We start from the raw sequence: 22,222 nt of genomic DNA, 5'->3' as shown, positions 1-22,222 counted from the left end.
CTATTCAACATTAGCTCAAAATTCTACAAGTTCGGTAATAAAGTAGGAAAACTCTTAACTAACTTAATGCAAGATTCTAGAACCCAAAATACTATACAACCGCTTTTAAAATCAGACGGTACACTTACGAATAGTAACACTCAAATAGCTGAGATTTTTAGAGAATTCTACGAAAACGTATACACCCCCCCTCGGGAGGTTCAGAGTAAGCGAATGATGGAGGAGACCCCGCAACTTACCCCACTCCCGAGCTTAACCAAAGCTTATTGGGATACCCTGCCGATGCCTCAGGTCCCCTATCCCTGACAGAAACGCTTATAACACCAATAACCAGGGAGGAAGTACTTTGGGCTATTGGCAAACTAAAACTGGCCAAGGCCCCAGGGCCTGACGGATTTACCAATGAGTTTTACAAAACAATGGCCCAACAAATTGCAGAACCCCTAATGGCATGTTTTAATAATATTATTACTATGGGAACATTACCAGACCATTTTTCCGATGCCATAATAAAGGTCTTGCCTAAACCTAGCAGACCTTTAACTTCACCGAATTCGTATAGACCTATTTCTCTACTTAATGTGGATTATAAGATTTTTACAAAAATAATTGCTGAAAGGTTGAAGCCCATTTTACCCCTAATAATTCATGAAAATAAAACCGGATTTATCATAGGTCGCCACTCGGTTGTTAATGTGAAAAGAGTACTGGCTGCCATCCAACGGGCAGGGGATGGTGGGTCGCCCTTCTCGGCGTCCAGATTGATTTTGACGCTGGACGCGAGAAGGCTTTTGATATGGTTTTGTGGCCTCACCTTTTTAAAACTCTGATTAATTTTGGTTTCCCGCCTTTATTTGTAAAGATGATCCAAACTCTATATAACGCCCCGACTTCAACTGTTGCCTGCAATGGAATTAGTTCTTCACCTTTCAGGTTGGCCAGGGGTACTCGGCAGGGTTGTCCTCTTGCGCCCCTTCTATTTGCTCTGGCTATTGAGCCTCTTGCAATAGCAGTAAGAACTTCACCACTGATTCAGGGAATTAGGATTGGTAGAGAGGATTTAAAAATCTCATTATTTGCAGATGACACTTTGATCTTTATATCTAATCCCTCTCAGTCCCTTCCTGCTCTGCTGCACCTCATTTGCTCTTTCGGAATCACTTCTGGATATAAGGTAAATCTAACTAAATCCGAAATATTGCCGTTGGGCCAACTGGACGTGAACTTGACTAACAATCCAAATATACCCTTTATCATAAACCAGTCACATTTTAAATACCTGGGGGTGAATATACCAGCAGATCTATCAAAATTGTATTCCTTAAATTATTCACCTGTCATCTCATAGATCACGACTAAGTTAGAGGCGTGGAAGGATCTACCACTTTCTCTTCTGGGAAGATTGGCAATAATACAGGCTATTATTTTTCCCAAATTTTTTTATAACATGCAAATGTTGGCGGTAGCATTAACTAAGACAGACATCACAAAACTAGATGTAGTCTTCACCAAGTTTATATGGCAAAATAAGAGACCCAGAATAGCGAAAAATAAACTTAAAACATTAAAATCCCAGGGTGGTTTGGGTTACCCAGATCTTAAGGCATATTCAATGGCTGTATTTTTTAGGTACATAAGTGATTGGATCTCAGCGAATTCAACGTATACAGACCACAAATTAGACTGTGCGGTGTTTCACCCTTACTCCCCAAGCGCTCTGCTCCAGTCAGATTTATCTAAAATCCCAATAGAAAAGAAGACACATATTTTGTTCAGGGATACACGTGTGGCCTGTACAGACATGAATAGGAGGACAAAAAGGGATCCACATATCACGCACTATGTCCCGTTATGGGGTAACCCATCGTTCCCCCCATCTCTTTTGAATCCTCGGTTTAAAATATGGAAAGAAAAGGGATTAGACACATCCTCAAAAATGTTTGACCCAGGGAGATATATGTATTCATTTTAAATTCTTGCCTCCGTATACAAGCTACCGAAATCTCACCTGTTCATGATTCTGCAGGTCAGACACTTTCTACACTCTTTAAAGTTTCCAGAGTTGAAAGAGGGTATAACGGTTCTGATTTCTCAGTTAACAAATAATGATGCATTACTTAATTATACTAAAGAAAAACCCTATAGGGTTAAATATCTATATAACCTTTTAATGACCATAGATGTATCGAAGGACCCACAGTGGAATTAGTTGTGGAAAAAATGGAACTCAGATATACCCACACTAGCCAATGTTACAGATATGTTAGATACACATGATTGTTTAAAATCAGTCTATTTACAGGAGGTATATGTGAGAACTCTGCATAGGGCATACATAGACGTTAATTTATGGTACCAGAAGAAAAAGGACACTGTATTAAATGTGGAATGCAAGATGCAAATTTCTCACATTGCATGTGGAATTGCTGTAAGTTGAATAAATTTTGGAACAAAATATTACAATTTTTGAACAATATGTTTACCACATTTAAACCAGATATAGCGGCATATATGGGAATATCATTCCAGGACTGGTCTATCCAAAACCTCAGTAAACAAGAACTCTCTTTACTTATAATGATCTTGAAAATAGCAAGGAAGTGTATTTTAATACATTGGACCAAGAAATCGGCTCCAGGCTTATTGGATCTTAAACAGAAACTCTTGCAAATTCTCTTTTTTGAGAGACGTTATGCTAGACTGGACTTGGTGAATGGGGCAAGAACTTTCTTTCAAAAATGGTCCCCTTTCATAAACACATTGGACAATAACTAAAGGAACCACATCTCCTCGATATTCGAAAACTGGAGACCTCAACAAGCACCACAGGCTCATGTTTAGGAGGCCGCTATTTCTCAGGATCGCTACATATCGTACCTCTTGGCTGTTTTTTTTTTTGGAACCAAAAGTGTACTTGAAATTGGCCTAATTCTTTAACTTACCTTTGATTGAGATCTATACCTTAAGCGATAATAGGTTTTTTTTTTTTTTTTTTTTTAATTGAGTCTTTTATTAATACAAAAATACAAACATATTAAAACATACAAACGAGTACAACACTGTAGGATATCAAAACCCAATAATAAATCCTCCAAATCCACTTATGGATAATCATACATCTCATCCTACAACAATTAAAAAAGGACAAACAAGACAAACAAGACGAGCCGCACACCAAAGAAACAAAAAAAAAAAGGAACTACTAATCCGCGTTCGAACGAGGGAGTCCACGCCCCCAGGAAAAGGATTAGGTCTCAACCATGGAGTATTACCTGAAGACTACAGACTTCTTACTGGTGATCAGGACGTTGCCCTAGACGGGAAAACTTCTGAAGGCACTTGGGGGTGAGTGAATCAAAACCAATTAACTACCACTTCACTACTTAATAAGGACAAACGGAGAAAAAATAAGAACTAAAATGAGAACTATACCTTGGAGAACCTTTCTACCCACTAAACATTTGACTTTTATTTATCTTGAGTTAACTGTGATAAGTGCTAATAAAGCATCTTGTGGTTAATTTGTTTAACTAGTGCACATAATAAGAACTAAAGCAGGATGATGATCTGTACTAATCCGTGACTACAAAAAAGAACGATAAAAAAAAAAAAAAAAAAAAAAAAATATTCGTGTCCACAAACAAGGAGAGATATATAATGATATAAATAAACAGATAGACAATAAATATAAAACGTGTATCAAAAAATCAGTATCCCTCCATTATCAGAGTGAGTCCATGTGCCTAGTGATAAAAAGAAAATATTTATGTGAAATAACAAGCTGCCCATTCTAACAGCTCAGGTGCTGTACTCTATACCTCCGGCAGCTGTGAGAAGTACATCGAGGATTTCCACTTGCCCCAAATCTTATAAAATTTTCCATTTGCCCCCCTAGAGGCATATACAAATCTCTCCTGTTGGCATATTCTATTAACCAAATTAATCCATTCCCTCCTAGAAGGGGCTAACGAGGAGAACCATGTTCTGGCTATAATCACTTTTGCGATTGCAGACACATTCCTGACCATAACTTTCCATTCACCATTGCTGTTGCCTAATTCCCACACACCTAGTACCATGCTCAAGGGGGTTAGCTCTCCTCTTGGGACACCCAAGTTCACCAGAACAGTCATTACTTCACCCCAAAAAGACTGAAGTTTCCCACACTCCCAGAGCATGTGCCAGAATGAACCAATATCAGTGCTACACTTCGGACAGCGATCCGAGTGCGTATTTGCAATTTTCTTTAAACCCACTGGCGTTACGTATATTCTATGGAGGATATTAAATTGAACCTGCTGGACGCGGATAGATGTTGTGGCTATACTAGGGAACGACACTATTTCATTCCAAGGTACCTGGGCTATTTCCGGGATATCTCCCTCCCATTTACTTTTCAAAGGTTCAAGTTCCTCTTGGCGCCAATTAATAAGTAGGAACTTATATAGTTTTGATAATCTTTTTGCGGACCCCAACTGCCTAATAAAAATTTTGCAAGGGGAATGTATCAGTTGGGATCCAATATTGCAGTGCTGCAACGCACTCTTAACCTGAATAAATCTAAACTGCATATAATTAGGAAGGGAAAATTCCTGTTGGACTTCCGAATAGGGTCTAAATTGGTCCCCCCTAAAAAATTGGCCAATAGAACTTAGCCCGAATTTAGCCCAAATAGTGCCCCCTTGCATTAGTTTTATGCTTTTAGTGTTTGCCACAGAGAAGATAGATGACTCGGGATCCACACCCTGATATTGTAGAGTCTTTTGAGCCCAATTCCAAATGGTCAATGCTTGTTTGAAGATTGGCGGGGAATCCCGCCGTGACTTCTGAGACAAGATTGCCTGTAACAAGGTATAATCCTGATCAAAATAGGCCACAAGTTCCCTGTCCTCTTTTGTAGATTCCCCGTCCCGAATCCAGGAACAGATGTGCGTCAACTGCGCGGCCATATAGTACAATTTCATATTTGGCATCCCAAGCCCGCCGTTAGCCCTGTCTCTACACAAGGTAGATATTTTTACCCTTGGGCGTTTGTTTTGCCAGATGAATGAAGTAAGGATTCCGTCTATCTCCTTGAATAGTTTATTGTTAAGCGTCACCGGGGAGTGATGAAAAACATACAGTAGGCTAGGGAGAATGGCCATCTTGATCAGATTAACCCTGCCAATTTGTGTAATGGGCAATTTAAGCCATCTATGGCACTTACGCCTAATTTCACCCAGCAGGTTGCTTATGTTCTCCTGGATGTACTCCATTGGATCTGCTGTGACCCAAATCCCCAGGTATTTAAATTTACTGGTTCGGTGTAGAGGTACTGCCATCTGGACCTCTATTGTTCTATCTCCCAAGCACATTAAATTCGATTTAGCCCAGTTCATCTTGATACCTGAGTAGAGGCCAAATTTTTCCAGGCATTCCAAAACCACGGGTAGATCAAACTCTGGGTTTGAAACTCCAACCAGCAAATCATCGGCATAAAGGGACACCATATTACTGCAGTAATTACTATCCGCCGTACCTATCGCGAGCTTCTGTCTCAGAGTACACGCAAGGGGCTCTACCGCCACTGCAAAAAGCAGCGGCGATAGAGGGCATCCCTGACGGGTCCCCCTGGCCAGGTTAAAGGGGGAAGACGTATACCCATTAACTGAAACCCTAGCGTCCGGCTTTTGGTACATCAATCTGACTGCTTTAATAAAGCCCTCCCCAAACCCAAAAGCCCTAAGAACGGCCCATAAATATTCCCATTCTATCACATCGAAGGCCTTTTGAGCGTCAAATGAAGCCAACGCAGCATTGCTAGCCTTACATTTATTTATCTGAATATAGGAGTGAACTCGCCTTAGATTTATCGCAGTGGATTTGCCAGCCCTGAAGCCCGTTTGGTCAGGATGAACAATGTGATCTACCACTTTACTTAAACGATTAGCAAAAATTTTTGCAAATATTTTTGCGTCTGTGGCCAAAACCGAAATCGGACGATAAGAGTCCATTTCGAGGGGGTTTTTTCCTACTTTCGGGATCATTGAGATCACGGCCGCTGACATAGACAAAGGGAAGGTATCACTGTCCATTATGGCTCGAAACAACTTAAACATGGCTGGGGCAAGAATTTTAACATATTTTTGGTAAAATTCGGCGGGCAGCCCATCCAACCCTGGGGCTTTATTTTTAGGTAACCCCTGAATCACCGCCACTATCTCTTCTAGACTTATGGGTGAATCCAGGAGAACTCTCTCATCCTCGGGTAAATTTGGCAGGCCTATTGAGCTCAAAAAACCCTCAATGGTGTCCTTACCCTTCTCCAACCGTGATTGGTAGATTTCACTGTGATACGCAGCAAAGGCCGAAGCAATTGAGGGGGTATCTGAAACCTGTTCCCCGGATAACCCCTTAATGCTGGAAATAGTCCTGGAAGGTGAGTCTTGTTTCGCTAATAGCGCCAACCACTTCCCTGAACGGTCCATGGTGGCACTCCTACGATGATCCCCCACTATTACTCTACGCGACTCTATATTTTGTTTGTAATCAAGCCACTCCTGCTGGGCGGCATGCCAAGCCGATCTATCCACGTCCAGACCTGTTGTTACATATTTGGCCTCCAGTTCTGAAACCCGATTCTCTAGTTCTAGGGACCTAAGCCTGTGAGACTTCTTCAAAAACGCGATCTTGTTGATCAGTAAGCCCCTGGCATACGCCTTAAAGGCTTCCCAGACCACAATGCTGCTTGAGGTCCCATTGTTTACTTCAAAAAACTCTTCCATCCTGGTTACTAAGTCCTCTTGATCATCCATCTGAGCTAACCAGAAGGGTTGCAGCTTCCAATAGCTAAACCCCCTATCAATATCCAGGTCAAGCTGAATGACTAACGGGGAGTGGTCTGAGACTCCACGGGGCTTGTAATCTATCTGCCGAATTTTATTTAGCAGACCAACGGAAACCAGCACCAAATCAATTCTTGAGAATACTTTATACGACGCTGAATAACACGAGAATTGCTTCCGTGCTGGATTCCTGATACGCCAGGGGTCACACCATCCTAAATCTCCAATAAATTCCCTGAATTTACTGCCTTCATTCCTCAAGCTCTGGCCAGGTTTCCATCTGTCTATCCGGGAGTCAAGGACTTTATTAAAATCCCCTAAGCAAATTGTTTGGGCATCGGGGTAGTCTGCCACAAACTCTGCAGCCTCTCTAATAACCTCGTATGAAAAGGGTGGGGGAATGTAAACGGAAAGAATACAAAGCCTAATCTGGTTAGTCCGCCCCTCTAAAAAGATATACCTACCCCCAGGATCCACTTTAATTGTTCCAGGTATAAAGGCACATGACTTCCTAATCAAAATAGAAACCCCGCGGGATGTACTAGTGAAGGGAGCATGAAACAGAGAACCAATCCATGGCCGCCTCAAGGATAATAATTTGTCCCCCACCAGGTGGGTTTCCTGGAGGCAAATAATGTCGGCCTCATAATTCTTACATTGGTTCAGGACCAGGGCCCTCTTGATTCTCTCGTTCAAGCCCCTCACATTCCAACTTAAGCAACGGATCCCCATTGCGGCCTAAGCAGTAACCATATTTTCCTGGATTGCATGGATAACAACCTAAACGGGGTGCGGCCCGCATAACAATACATACATAAAAAACACTTAACATCGCCCCTACCCCAAACCTCCCCCCACCCTGTATTGCCTATCCAAGGCATACCTTGAGCCCTAGCCCTGTTAACCCTCTCTTCTTCTTTTGGGGCTACCAGTACCAAGCCACCTCCCCCCCCCCTCCCACATCTCCCAACCTGCTTATCTACATAAAGTTAAGTACACACCCACTCCTTATCCCCCCACCCCACTAAGACATATTTACTCAAATGGCAAACAAAAGGGGTGAATAAACAGCAATAATTGCAACCAGTTACAAATATATCAATCCGGCTTCTTCGCCAAAACTTGGCGCTTGCCGGAAAATGTAATATCCAGCCAGCTAGCTGCCTCCCCTGGGGACGGGAAGAATTTGGTGCCTCCATCTACCACAACCCTCAGGTTGGCTGGATATAACATATTATATTTCAAACCCAGCTCTCGAAGACGAGTTTTAATTTCCTTAAATCTCGCTCTATCCCGTTGAACCTCAATGGGAAAATCTGGAAAAATAGCAATTTTTCTGCTATCATGAAGCAAGTCCCCTTTTTCCCTAGCGAGGCGCAGCAAGGTGTCCCGATCCCTAAAGTTCAGGAATTTAGCAATAAGGGTTCGTGGCATAGCCCCAGGCACCGGTAGGCGGGAAGGGATACGGTGAGCACGCTCCACCGAGAACTGGTCCGAAAAGAACTCTCTGCCGAATACCTGAATTACCCAGTCCTCCAGAAATTTCACAGCCTCCTTGCCCTCCACCCGTTCCTCAAACCCCAAAAAGCGCACGTTATTGCGCCTCAACCTCCCCTCCATGTCTGTGAGCTTATGGCGCAGTTCCTGTACTTGAGAGGAAATAGCTTTAACTTGAGTACTGAGGGGCGCAACATTATCCTCCAACTGGGAGACTCTGGTCTCTACTTCTGTAACTCGTTCCCTTGTCTTTTCAATATCATTCTTGATTGACAAGATGTCGGTCTGTACTATGCCCAACTGCTCAAGTAAACGGGATTCACACTTATTTACTGCCTCCAACACCTGTTGTAGGGTAACATCAGAGGGCGGCTGTATATTGCTGCCTTTTGCGGGTGAGGCCGCTGGTGTAGAAGATTGTGAGGTACTGCCAAGCTGGGATTGGTTACGGGCATATTTCTCCAGCCTTGCTGCGGCCGTGTTCTGCCCAGTTTTCCCCATACTGGTAAAGTTAGGGAGCTTTATAACCGTCAGCTGAGCCCCTGATGACTGAAGAATGAGGCCCTTCTGGCTCCCCCCAACAGGGCAGGAGACAACCTATCCCTTAACTGAGCCCGAAGGGGCAGCACTTATTAACTGTGTAATACAGCCACAGTAAAACCGTTAATTCGGCACCTCAGCAGTTTGGTTCAAATAGTCCAGGTGAAATTACCAGACAGGGTTAGTAACGCTTAATTCTCCCAGCAGGGCGCGGGTTAACTTGCAAGCTGCGTTAATACCTGAAGCAGATGAGTTAACTTGCAAGCTGCGTTAGTACCTGAAGCCGATGGAGCATAACACGTTAAATGCACAAGTCATTCGCAAAGAGTCTACTAATAAAGCTGTTCAACAGTCTCAGTCCACTCAAGCCGCAAGCCTTTATGCCAGGGTTAGCAGGATTAACAGGTTAACTTGCAAGCAGCGTTAATACCTGAACCAAATGGAGCAGTATACGTTAAGCTGCACAATTCAGTGGCAGGCGTCTGTTAATAAAGCTGTTCAACTGTCTCCTTCCACTCAAGCCCGCAAGCCGTATTGCCAGGGTTACCAGGATTTACTCACGATTACTGGTTGGCATCGGCGTCTGAGCCCCTCTCGTCCGGAAAAGGATGCTTGTCACGAAGAACGGCAGATACTGTATCCCTCTGTCCGGCTGTTAGCTGTATGGCTCAGCACTGCTGAAACAAGCTGCTGGGTCGATGTAAGGGATTTAGCCAGTGTTATTTAATGAACAGCCCGCCTGCATGCCACTGGACCACAAATAAACTGCCTAGTCGCTGTTTTCACTCCTATGGCTGCTCTCCAGACACCAGCAGCTTTCAGGGAACGGAGGATGGAGCGGCACAGTCCCGGAGCACCCAGCCGTATGGAGCCGACACGGGCGCCGCCTGATGACGTCAGACGCCCGGAACTCGAGGCACGGTGAGAGTCAGGAGGGCAGACAAACGGCAGACAGCGGGTGGTTACTAACGACAGCCAGCCAGGGACGGCGGGACTTCAGGAGACAACCTTCGCCGAGACTGGAGCCAGCGAGCGGATTAAACCTCAATCACGGGTGGGTAAGACCATGGGTCCCGGAGCACAATGTTAAGCAGGAGGCATGGGAGGGGAAGGGAACACGCTACCTCACGTACGTGCCTCCGTGGCCCGCCCCTTCCTCAATGAACTCGATCCAAGCGATAATAGGTTTGGTGGACTTTTACCCCCCCTTCTTCCCCTGATGTCGCCCCAGTCTCTTGTCCTTGTGTTATATGTTTAGGATAGTAGAAATATAGTTGTTTCATTTTATCTCATGAACAACACAGGTTCAATCTTAGAATATTTACCCTTTCAATAATAATCTGAGAAAGATAGTACAATACTCCACAGACTTTTAATTAATACCCATAACTTTAGCTTTGCTAGGTTGCACCAGAGGGGTGAATATGCATTGCATTGTATGTCCGTTGTTTCATTCTGGCTAGACTTTCTGTTGTGATGTTGTGATGCAAAACTGACCTGTATCGTTCATATTGTACACTGTATACTGAATATTGGAAAATTTTGAATAAACATCATAAAAAAAAAAAAGAAAAAAAAAAAAAGAGGGAAGTCCAGAAACAGAGAGAAGTGTCCCTCCTGGAGTGGGTCATGTTGGGAGGTACAGCCAGCATTTAAAAAGACTTTATCGCAGGGTGGCCATGCATATGTGCGCTATGATCCGCATGCATGAGCATGCTATCAAAAAGTGCCCGTCCTGCAAATTCACAGCCATGCAATCAGGTCTGAATAACCCCTATTGTTATGAAAATGCCCTCATTTAATTCTGTACTCCTCAGTAAGATTTAGTATGATGCAAATTTTGGTAATGTGTAATTTTTTGGGGTAAAAAAGGCCCAAATAGTAATAGTGTTTGATTTGCAGTAAAAATCACACAATTTACTGTGCCCAAAAAATCACTTCTGAATTCACATCCCAATGTTTTTTCATTGAAACCATGAATGTGTGTATGTATGTATCATATTAAAGTTGTACTGTACTGGGTGCATGTGTGTTATTATTTGTACATTAGTCATGCTGTGTAACTACAAGTCTTAGCAGGCCCATTAATGCCTTGCTTGCTGTGATTTGTAGTTCCACAGCACAACCCAATGTATTTTTTTTTCCACAAAACAATCAGCCCAGCACCCACCGCCCTGGGGTGCTGGGGATAGTCCCAGGCTTCAGCCCTGGACAGGAAAATCCCTTTATTGAAGGCTCCTCATTTTCCCAGGGACCCCATCCAGGGCTGACCAGCAGGGCGGATGTTTTGGACATGGTCGCTTATAGAAAAAGTCTTGCCGGCTGTGGCATCACTATGCTGGCTGTTGAAACCCAATGCTGGTTACAAAATATGGGGGACTACTATTCTTTTTGTCCCCCTTATTTTTGGAACCAGATCTGGTCCAAAATATGGAGGAAATCCAACCATTTTCCATATTTGGGAAAATATGAGAGCCAGGAGCTAGTTATACTCAAGGGGAAAGAACACACCATTTAAAACAAATACCAAGAAAACCACACACAATTTTCGCCAAAAATTATCCATGTGAGGTGCAATTTGGTGTGATTTTTTTTAGCTGTCTAAAAAAATTGCACCCTATTGCATCTCACACATTGGGTGAAATTTATTAGGATGTGCTAGTTGAATTTGTGCGATACTTAGGCAACAAAATGGCGTTTTAGCACATTTTGGCAAAACCGCTTACTTAATAGGGTGCGCTAAGTCACGTAAATCGCACATTTTGTGTGTAAAATCGCATTTTTTTACTTGCCGGTTTTAATTTGCACTTTTTTAGCGTCCAGATGTTTTCGCATTGAAAAGTATACAAATCGCTTATTGAGTGAAATGCGCTAATGGAAATCGAATTTCAAAAGTGTCTAAAAATTGCCAATGATGCAGGTCCTAATGGGCAAATTGACCCAAAAGCAACTTTGTACCAATGCAGAAATGGTTAATTTTCACAATGGTGTCCCCAATTTTATTCATAAGTTCCCCTACATATACTGTACACAAACATAATTAAGGACACCTGTGAGGATTTAATAGATGGGGATTGTGCAGAGTGGTGTTCAGCTGGCTGTTTGTGACTTTGGTCATTTGGAGGAGCTGGGCAGGAGGAGGGAGGCTGCTGCGCGCCAGATCCATGTACCCCGATTACTGCATGCTTCACGTAGGTATCGTGCTAGGCTGTACCTGAATTCCCTCACTGATCAACAGGTTGTGGGGATGTTTCGGCTGAACCACACTAACCTTTTGATCTTATATGAGCAGGTTAGAGATGATTTAGACCCTTATGGGGGTGCCAACTATGCAGTGTTTGAGCTGCAGAAATTAATGTGTGCCCTCTACTTCTTGGCCACAGGCTCCACTTAGGCTGTGATCCCATGGTCATTGTTGGTCTCACAGGCCACTTTCTCTAAGCATTTAACTCAAGTGTTAATTGCTTTCAAGAAGTTGTGGCGCACATACAGTATATCGGATTACCAGATTGTGAGTACGAGTGGCAGGACCTTAAGGTGGCTTTCTATCGACTCTCAGCATTCCCAAATGTGCTGGGAGCCATATATTGTAGCCACATTGGGGGGACACATGTACGTCAATTGGCATGGGAGTCACTCTTTTTTTTTTTTTTTAAATGTTTAACATTTTTTATTTATAATTTTCACACGTACTTATAATAAACACAAATATACATATAAAGGTATAATAATCAATATAAAACAGATATACACACGCCCTAAATTGTACAGGTATATAACCACCTAGTTTTATAAACCTTTATTAATATCCAAAATCTGGTTATAAAAAGGGAAAAACAGAAAAGTATTGGGACCAGGGTACCAACACATTGTATCTCTACCTCTATTCGTAATCGATAGTACTAATATATGTATAATATTTGGGATACCTTCCATCTGCTACCCAGATAGACATATTTAAATGTATCCTAATCCATATAAAAGATAAATATACAGTTAGTATATATGATGAGAAGAAAGAAGAGAAAAAAGAGAAGTATAGGAGAAGAGATGAGGTCTAGTACATGATGTCAACGAAGTCAATAAATACAGAGATATAAATAAATAAATACTTAAATGACCATTTCAACTTTCAGATAGACTTAGAGTATATTAGGCTATAGACTATGTTAATTCAACAGGTCTGAAAAACCTATAGGGATAGGTCTATACGGAGTCAGGTTATTAAAAGTAAACCATGGGCTCCATAGATCTAAAAATGTATACAATGTATCATGTAAATAGGCTGATATCCTTTCCATGGCTGCCACATACCAGATTTTATTCAGTAATTGCTGTAGTGGTGGTGGGTCCTCAGATTTCAAGTACCTAGCAATTAGGCATCTTGCCGCATTTAGAATATGTACCGACAGCTTGTCTGAGTTTTTATCTAACCCATCTATGTGGCAACCAAGGAGGGAAGCCCATGGTGATTTTGCAACCGTTTTTTTAAAAACCTGAGATAATAGTTGTGAGTCCTCCTCTCAAAATTGACTGATCTTGGGGCATGTCCACCATATATGGATAAAAGTACCCTCCTCGCCGCATCCTCTCCAGCATTGGTCTGAGGCTGAGCTATACATTTTACATAAGCGGGGTGGAACCAAATACCACCTATAGTAAATTTTATAGGCGTTTTACTTAATTACTGAGGAGATTGAAGCTTTAGAAACCCTTTTGTGTATAATCTCACAAGAGCCCTCATCTGTTGGATCTCCCAAGTCTCCAATCCACTCGGTTTCGTGTTTTAATTTGTCAGAGAGTTTGACTAGGAGTAGGCTAGTATATAATTCTGAGATAATGAGTGGGAGTCACTCTCTGAACGTGCGGGTGGTATGTGATGCCAACCTCAACATACTCAGTGTGGTTGCAGGCTACCCAGGGAACTGCCATGATGCCTATATTCTACATCACTAAGCCCTCTGGGACTGATTCCAGGACCACCAAATGCCGGAGGGCTGGCTACTTGGTAAGTACATTTTAATTTATGTAAATGATTGGGCACTATGAATAGTGCTATTTTTTTCAAATTCCAACTTTATTTAAACATTTTTCATTGTACATGTTATGATTAAAATATTGATTTGAACATTTCTGGCGGTGCTTAATTGTCTGTCCGTCATTGAATTACCTTATCTATATTTCTACATTACAAACTCCAATCTATCGCATAGCGAGCTCCACGCTCTCTCTTCTTATTTGGTTCTATTTTGTGTGTATAAATTAATATCTTAAATTTGAGCTAATCTCGTGACCTTTACTTGGTTGTTTTATTCAGTGCTTTAAGTGACACCTTACTTCTGTTTCTATTTTAGATTTAAATATTACGAAGGTGCATAATCTAATAGTGCATAAAAGAAAAATTACATATTTATGTTAGTTACACTACTCCTGTGGTTTCACTATGTGATTTATATTTTCTTGTGCAATTGTTATATCCTTCCATCTATTTGAGAGCCGTGGAGTTCGCCATGCGATTTCCATCTTATATCCATCCAGGAGATCGCATGGTAATGGATATTTTATTCCTCCTCAGGGGATCTCCCTGGTCTATATCTTTCCCTTCCGGGCAGTCTGGGGTGTCCCATATTTATTGTTTCAAATCATACCAAACAATATATAATTTATTTCCTACAGTAACAATTCTTTATTTCCTCCTTCCCCCCTTCCTCCCTCCCTATGCCCTCCCTTGTTAGGCTGATATCTATTCCCCTACTCTCAGCTTCTCTGTCTCCGGAGTTCCTTATTCGATCCTGTCTGTATTCTTGTTTCTAGGGGGGTGTTCTCCTACCTAACCTTCCAGTTATTCCATACCCAATGGAAGGTGGGCTCAGTACCTCTTGCTAAGTGTGTACATTTTTCATGTGACATGGTGGTCTTTACCAAGGCTTTCCATGTTTCTATATCTGGGCCTTCTTTGGCTAACCATTTTCTGGCTATACAGGTCTTTGCCAAAGTGCATACATTGATAAAAAATGTTTTAAATACTTGTCCATTGAACCCCTTTCGATTATGGATAATATACAGGCTGGAGGAGTACATCTCTCCTTGGGGAATCCCATAGCGCTCAGTTCTTTGATTACGGCTTCCCAGAACCCAGCTACTTCTGGACATGACCATATCAAATGCCAGAATGAGCCTACATTGCCAGTGCACTTGGGGCAGTTGGCATTTTCCCTCCCCCCTATCCTATATAGTAATTCCGAGGTTATGTATGTTCTATGCACTATATAAAGCTGAATTTGTTGTAAACTCGCTTGATTGGTGGCTAAACGTATGTCTGCTAGGGCCCCCTGCCATTCCTCCAGCGAAATGGGTCCCATATCCGTCTCCCATTTAGTTTTTTAATTCTAATAGACCATCAACTTGGAGTTCCTGGCGAAGGGCCCTATATAAAAAGGATATTTAGTGTCTCCTGGGGCACCTTATTAATAACTTTTTAGTCATTGAGGCCTCGAGGTTAGGAATATCCTTACTAAATTGGACGTTACATGCATGTCGTAATTGTATGTACCTAAACAGATATTTATTGGGAAGAGAAAATTCCTCCTTTAATGACTGGAAAGACCTGAACTCCTCATTCTCATACAGCTGCCCCACAGTGCTAATTCCTTTCTCTTCCCAGACTCTCCTTACTTGCAATTTCTTTAGTTCTTTTAGTACTTTTGCATTGTTAAGAGGTGTTTCTGGGTATATACCCTGACTCTCCAATAGTCCTTCCATTTGCTTCCAAACCAGAATCATCTGTTTGACTATTGGGGGCCAGTTACGTTTCATGTTGCCACTTAACAATAACTGCAAAGGTGTATGGCCTGAGGACAAGATTTTAACCATTTCTATGATACTGTCATCTCTTGGCTCCCCTTGAATCAGATTTTTTAGGTGGACCGCCTGTACTGTGAGGTAGTACAGAAACAGATTCGGCAGTGCCAGCCCTCCCTCATCTTTTGGCCTAGTAAGGGTTTTTAATTTTAGTCTAGGTCTCTTATTGGACCAGATCAGAGACGAAATCAACCCCTCAATTTGCCTGAATATTCGTCGTGGGAGGTAGACAGGGGAGTGCTGTAATACATACATGTATAGTGCTATTACGTGTTCATTTACATACTATACATTTATTGCACGACTGTGTAGTGTGTGTAAAGTTTTAAAGGTGATGTCATTCTTGATAAATTATGGGTATGCTTGTTTATAACACCATTAATTACCAACAGCAAGTGTACCCTGTCATAGGCAAATCTAGGGGGTGGTCCGGGGGTGCACTGGACCACCCATTAGACCGCCGGCCACACACAATTAAAAGCATTGACAGCCGGGCAGAGAGGGCTGTGTACTGCCCGGCTGTGTATGTTGAAGAGGTGCGCTCTGCACCTGACTGTCTCCCAGAGCGGCTGTAGGCTTCAGTGCAGCCCGCAGGCTGATTTGTCCCCTGGTATAGGCGGTCCCCAGTGTCGTAACTCCTGGGGGGACCAGGCACTCGCAAAAGAAACTTCAGCCTCAAGCAAGAAAACCCAGCCACCGCCGCAGCTCTCATAGGGTCTCCTGCAGCTGCCACACTGCAGATCGGATATCTATTACTGATCCGATCCGCGCCGCTGCCCTCCCTTGTCCCTACTGCCGGGCATTGGGCACACTTACTGACAGCTTGCGTCAGGTGCCTGTGCGGCATGCAGAGCTAGTCTGGACAGCTGAGCGATGGCTCAGCTGTCCATTGATATTTGAAACTGCAGCCTGCGGCACCCTGATTGGCTGGTGTGCAGGCTGCAGATGGAGGCGGTATTTTCACTGAAGCTAGCATGGATCCCCATTCCCAATGTGACAGTATGTGTCACAGCAGCCACTGACTTACAGCTACATAGCAAGTAAGTGTGGCTGAGTTAAACCTTTTATTTTTAGGTTTTGCAGTAACTATATGTGTGTATTATATATATATATATATATATATATATATATATATATATATATATATATATATATATTTAACAAGGGGCCCTTGTCATCGATCAAATTATACAACTAATCAGAGCTGTATTTACTGTTAAGAATATTCACCACATGTACCTGTATGATACCTGATTACAGGTGTTTTTATCTGTTTGTACATTTTATTAAACATTAACTATCAATTTTAAATTGATTTTCCATTTGAAGCACCCTCTGAATCTCCTTTTATCTTCATATATATATATATATATATATATATATATATATATATATATATACAAAGCGAAGTCAATCTGGCACTCTGCGTGGTGTAGTCAGCAAATTAGGGCCCCGGTGCCGTGCGTGGTACTTTCGTACATAGGTATAGGTAAGGGGAATCACTGGCACTCGTCGGTCTTAGCAACAAAAGAAGCAACAGACACCGTCTGCAAGCGACGTTTCGGTTTTAATCAACCGTTTTCAAGCTCAACATATCGATATACAGGTACATACATAAATAGACAATGACATAATACCACTCACCAACCCCCGTGCACCGGCCGCCCGCATCCGTCCGTACGTCCGGATCAGATGACGTCATCAGTCTGAGACGCGCACCCCCTGGTGCGTCCGGCACTCTGGACTGGTTGCTAGTCGACCTGGAGAAATATCAATAAACAAACTGTGATTAAAATACACTGAAGGTCCCGCATTGTATATAACATCAACATATGTTTCAAACATAGAAAAAATCAATAATGATGGAACTGCCATATTAGTAGTACTGGGACTAAGTATGCTCATAACATGTTAAGAGCTAGATCGGAGTCTAGAAAAGACTAGCATGCGAACTGATGCTTATTTCAAGAGAGCGTACACACGATGACAAGGGAATCAATTTAAAGGTAGCAGTGGAAACTGCAGGATTCGTTTAACCCATATGGGTGGACTATATTTAAACGGTGAATCCATTTGGTCCCACGTTGTAACAGGGCTTTGTCACGATCGCCTCCCCTTAAATTAGGGGGGATGTGATCGATCATTTTGTAGTGTAAAGCTGATAAATTGTGTTTACATTCCCTAAAGTGCCTTGGGACCGGTTGTTCCGTGGGGCCACTTTTGCCATCCAGAGCTGCTCTAATATGTGACCTATGTCCTGCCATCCTGGTTTTAAATTGGCATGTGGTTTTGTCCACATAAAAAAACACTTTTAGATCAGGGTCTTTGGTAATAATAGGCCACAGGTTTTTGGCAGCTTTGGAAATGGCTTGGGCAGCATAATTATAGGTTTGTACAAATGTAATTTTATTATCTAAGCGTTTTATTTCCCTCTGTCTCAGAGTGGTTTCTCTGGGGATATTTAATGCTTTATTTTTGGCCTTGTACAGATCTTGCGGTCTGTATCCTCTACTGATGAATTTGATGATCATTTTATCCATCTCTAATTCAGCCTCCATGGGGTCATCGCATATGCGTCTAACTCTTAGAAATTGGGAGAAGGGGAGACCTCTTTTTGAGGACTCAGGGTGCGCACTGGAACAATGTAGCAAAGTGTTCCTATCAGTACGTTCGGTATAGAGACTGATCGTGATATATACATATATATATATTTTTTTTTTTTTATTATACTGTGTGTGGGGTGACGAGGTGGCACTACTATCTATACCACCTCCAGGCACCTCGTAGGAACTTACGCCACTGGTGGTCCCTGTTCCCCCTGCATGCTGTGTCAATTATGCGCGCCCTATGATGTATAGCATGGTGTGGCCCTCCAGATGTTGTGAAACTACAAATCCCAGCATGCCTTGCCACAGTTTTAACACTCCCTTATAGCAAAACTGTGGCAAGGCATGCTGGGATTTTTAGTTTCACAACATCTGGAGGGCCACAGTTTGAAGACCCATGATGTATAGTGTCAGCGCAAAGCCTCTGGGATCACAGACCCAGGAGATTCCAATGTCTCACACACCGTAATGGCCTCTGGCATCAAGCAAGAACCCCCTAGCAATGAGCATGTAGGTAAGTGACAGTTTGTTATATAGTATGTAATGGGCATCATAATGTGTGGAACAATGTGTAATGGGCATTATGGACTTGTGTGTAAATGGCATTACGGCATGTGGCTTTATGTGTAATGGATATTAAGGAGTTTGCTAAAATGTGTAATGGGCATTACGGTGTGTGGTCTAATGTGTAATACCACTCCCCTTTTTGTGATAACACGCCTCCTTTCCCCAAGACCACGCGGCTTCGCCGCAAAATGGTCCCTCTTTCTGGGTGATGGAGCCTGGGACCACCCATTACCACATTTCTAGATTGGCTTATGTACCCTGTACTATAGTGCATGTTGTTGTTTTTTTTACTCAGAAGTGACACTTTAGTGTATTTTGTCTTCTGATATGTCCAATATATAGGTGTAATCAGTTCCTCTCTTTTACCATACTTCTTTAAATATTGTTGTTTTTCCCCTTGCCCATTTAAAACAAATGGACATATGTCACCATATACTATACTGACCTAATTTTTTCTTTCAAGGTGACTCAGGATATGGGTGTCTCCCGTGGCTCATGACACTTCTGCGTTCCCCACAAGGCCCTGCACAGCACCGCTATAATGAAGCACACATTGCCACCTGCAATGTCGTGGAACGCACCTTCGGGGTGCTGAAAAGTCATTTCAGGTGTTTGGACAGATCATCAGGTATACTGCTTTACCACCCAGCAAAAGTAGTGGCGATTGTCCAGGCTTGCTGCATGTTACATAACATTGCTATTTCCCAACCATGTTATGTGGAGGATGGCAATGCAGCAGTCTTGCAGGAAGCTGAAACTACCCAACCGACGGTAGTTAGGGGTACGCGGAGGGGGGGTCTGATGCGTAGGGAGATCATAACGCGGTATTTCTCAGGTAATTGCATTTCTGAACTATACTACCATGTACCTTTGGTGTCAGTGTGTTTACATACCATAAACCATTTGCCAAACATTATCACCAATATTTAGGTGAGTAGTCAGAGTACAATGAAAGAAGCTGCTTAGTATCAATATGGAACACTAGTTCTTCAGAATGCAGGTCAGCATCTGGGAGAGGGTAACAAAATCAACCAGGTGTTTTATTGACAAAGTTAAGGAGCAAACAAATTAGGGAGTACACTCTGTCTCAAAAGAAAAACATTAAAGGGCTTGTGCATGAAATATGAAGGAGCTTCTACTATGCCCCCAACCTTGCCAACATGAGGAGTATATAGAATTATGTATTTTTAAACACTGTTTTTAAATAGCGAAGAGGTGAGAGGGTTAGAAATATCAAATTTTTACATATTACCTTTACTGAAGACCTGACATGGTCCGAGCACACTGCTATAGCAGTTAGAAAGGCATAGCAGTGCCTTTTTTTCTTGCGGAGAGACTTAAGGCAGCAGGGTTATCTAGGCCAAAACTTGTGAATTTTTACTGCTGTGTAATTAAGAGTCTATTAACTTATGACTTATCACAGTATGGTATGGGAATTCCAAATGTTCTGATCGTGGTTCCTTATACTCCTTTTCCATCTGAATTCTGTGTTGAACACTGGTTTTTGAACACGGATCTTACCCGTGTAAGACACAGATAAAAACACAGTTTCCACTGCACATAGACCCGTGTTATTCCTGTGTCGGAGCCATTTACATTAAACCTGGGTAAGATTTGTAATAACCTATGAATGTCAACAAGAAATAGCTTATTTCCAGTCGAAAGCCCCCCCTCCCGCGATTCACAGCAAAACACCCACCCCCCACGCCCCCTCCCGCAATTCACAGCACCAACACCCCCGACCCCCCTTCCACCATTTCCGGCAAAACACTCCCCCGCCCCCTCCTGTGATTCGCGGCACCCCGCGACACCCCCTCCCGCAATTAGCGGCACACCCCCGCGACCCCCCTCCCACCATTCGCGGCACCCCCCCGCTACCCCCCTCCCGTGATTCGCAGCACCCCCCCTCCCGCGATTCACGGCACCCCCCCATGATTCGCGGCAACCCCCTCGACCCCCCCTCCCACGATTCGCGGCACCCCCCCAGCAACCCCCCTTACCGCGATTCGTGGCACCCCCCTGCGACCCCAGCGACCCCTCCCTCCCACGATTCAGGGCACCAGCCATCGGAACCAGGTGGGGGTTGGAATTAACGGGTCCCATGTTATCCTATGGGGAAAAACGTTACAGCTTTGCCAGGCGATATCTCGGGTTCCCAGGGGGCTGGACTCGTTGGAAAGCCCTGGTCCTCAGCTACAAAAAAAATTATAGGGGGGGCACGTGCCCAGGTGCCCTCCCCGTGAATCCGTCAATGGCGGCACCCCCCTGCGTCTCGCGGCAAAACACGCCCCCCCGCAACCCCCCCTTCCGCGATTCGCGGCACACACCACCACCCCCTGAGCGCCCCTCCCACGATTCACAGCAAAACACCCACCCCCCTACCCCCCTCGCGCCGCCCCCCGCGACCCCCCCCCCACTGCGATTAGCGGCAAAATACACCCCCCTCCCACCCAGTAGGAGGAGACACTGACTCAGGGCCACCATCCTCTACTACTGTACTGCCACGCTGGACCCCCACCCACTAGCAGAAGCTGCACAGTGTCTCCCACCCTCCTCTTTAGTAGTAGTAGTAGTACGTTTATTTATAAGGCGCCGCAAAGTGTCCGCAGCGCCGTACATAGCAAACAAAAAAAAAAAAATTACAAGGTAACGTACCGGGTGTGTTGAAAAATACAGTATAAATAGGGGTATAGCTGGTAGAACTAGAATCAGCATCAGTTCAGAAGTAGGTGTGGAAATTGTCGAGGAGACTGAAGATGAAGTAGAGGAAGGGAAGAACAGGACAGGAGCACAGGTGAGGTAATGAGGTAGGGTGAGTACGTGAGGAAGGAGGACCCTACTCATAAGAGTTAACATACTAAAAATAGGTGGGTGGACGAACGAAATACAATAGGATAAGTGGGAACGGAGGCAGGATAGGAGGATCAAAAGAGGTTAGGAGGAGGGATAGGCTAGTCGAAAAAAGTGGGTTTTGAGGGAGCGCTTGAAGGAGGTAAGGGAATCAGATAGCCTGATGGGTGGTGGGAGGTTGTTCCAGTGCAGGGGGGCAGCGCGAGAGAAGTCTTGGACACGGGAGTGGGAGGAGGTGATTAGGTGAGAGGTCAGTCGGCGGTCAGCGATGGAGCGAAGAGGACAGGAGGGAGTGTGGATAGAGATCAGTGAAGAGAGGTAGGGAGCTGTGGAGGAGGAGAGAGCCTTGTAGGTGGTGGTGAGGAGTTTAAAGAGAACTCGGAAAGGAATGGGGAGCCAGTGAAGAGATAGACAGAGGGGGGAGGCGGAGGTAGAGCGGCGGGAGAGGAAGATGAGCCTAGCAGCAGCGTTAAGAAT

The sequence above is a fragment of the Crinia signifera genome, chromosome 7 (genome assembly GCF_055691185.1).
Source record: "Crinia signifera chromosome 7, ASM5569118v1, whole genome shotgun sequence".
NCBI lineage: Eukaryota > Metazoa > Chordata > Amphibia > Anura > Myobatrachidae > Crinia > Crinia signifera.
Note: the sequence above shows the minus strand (reverse complement) of the source record.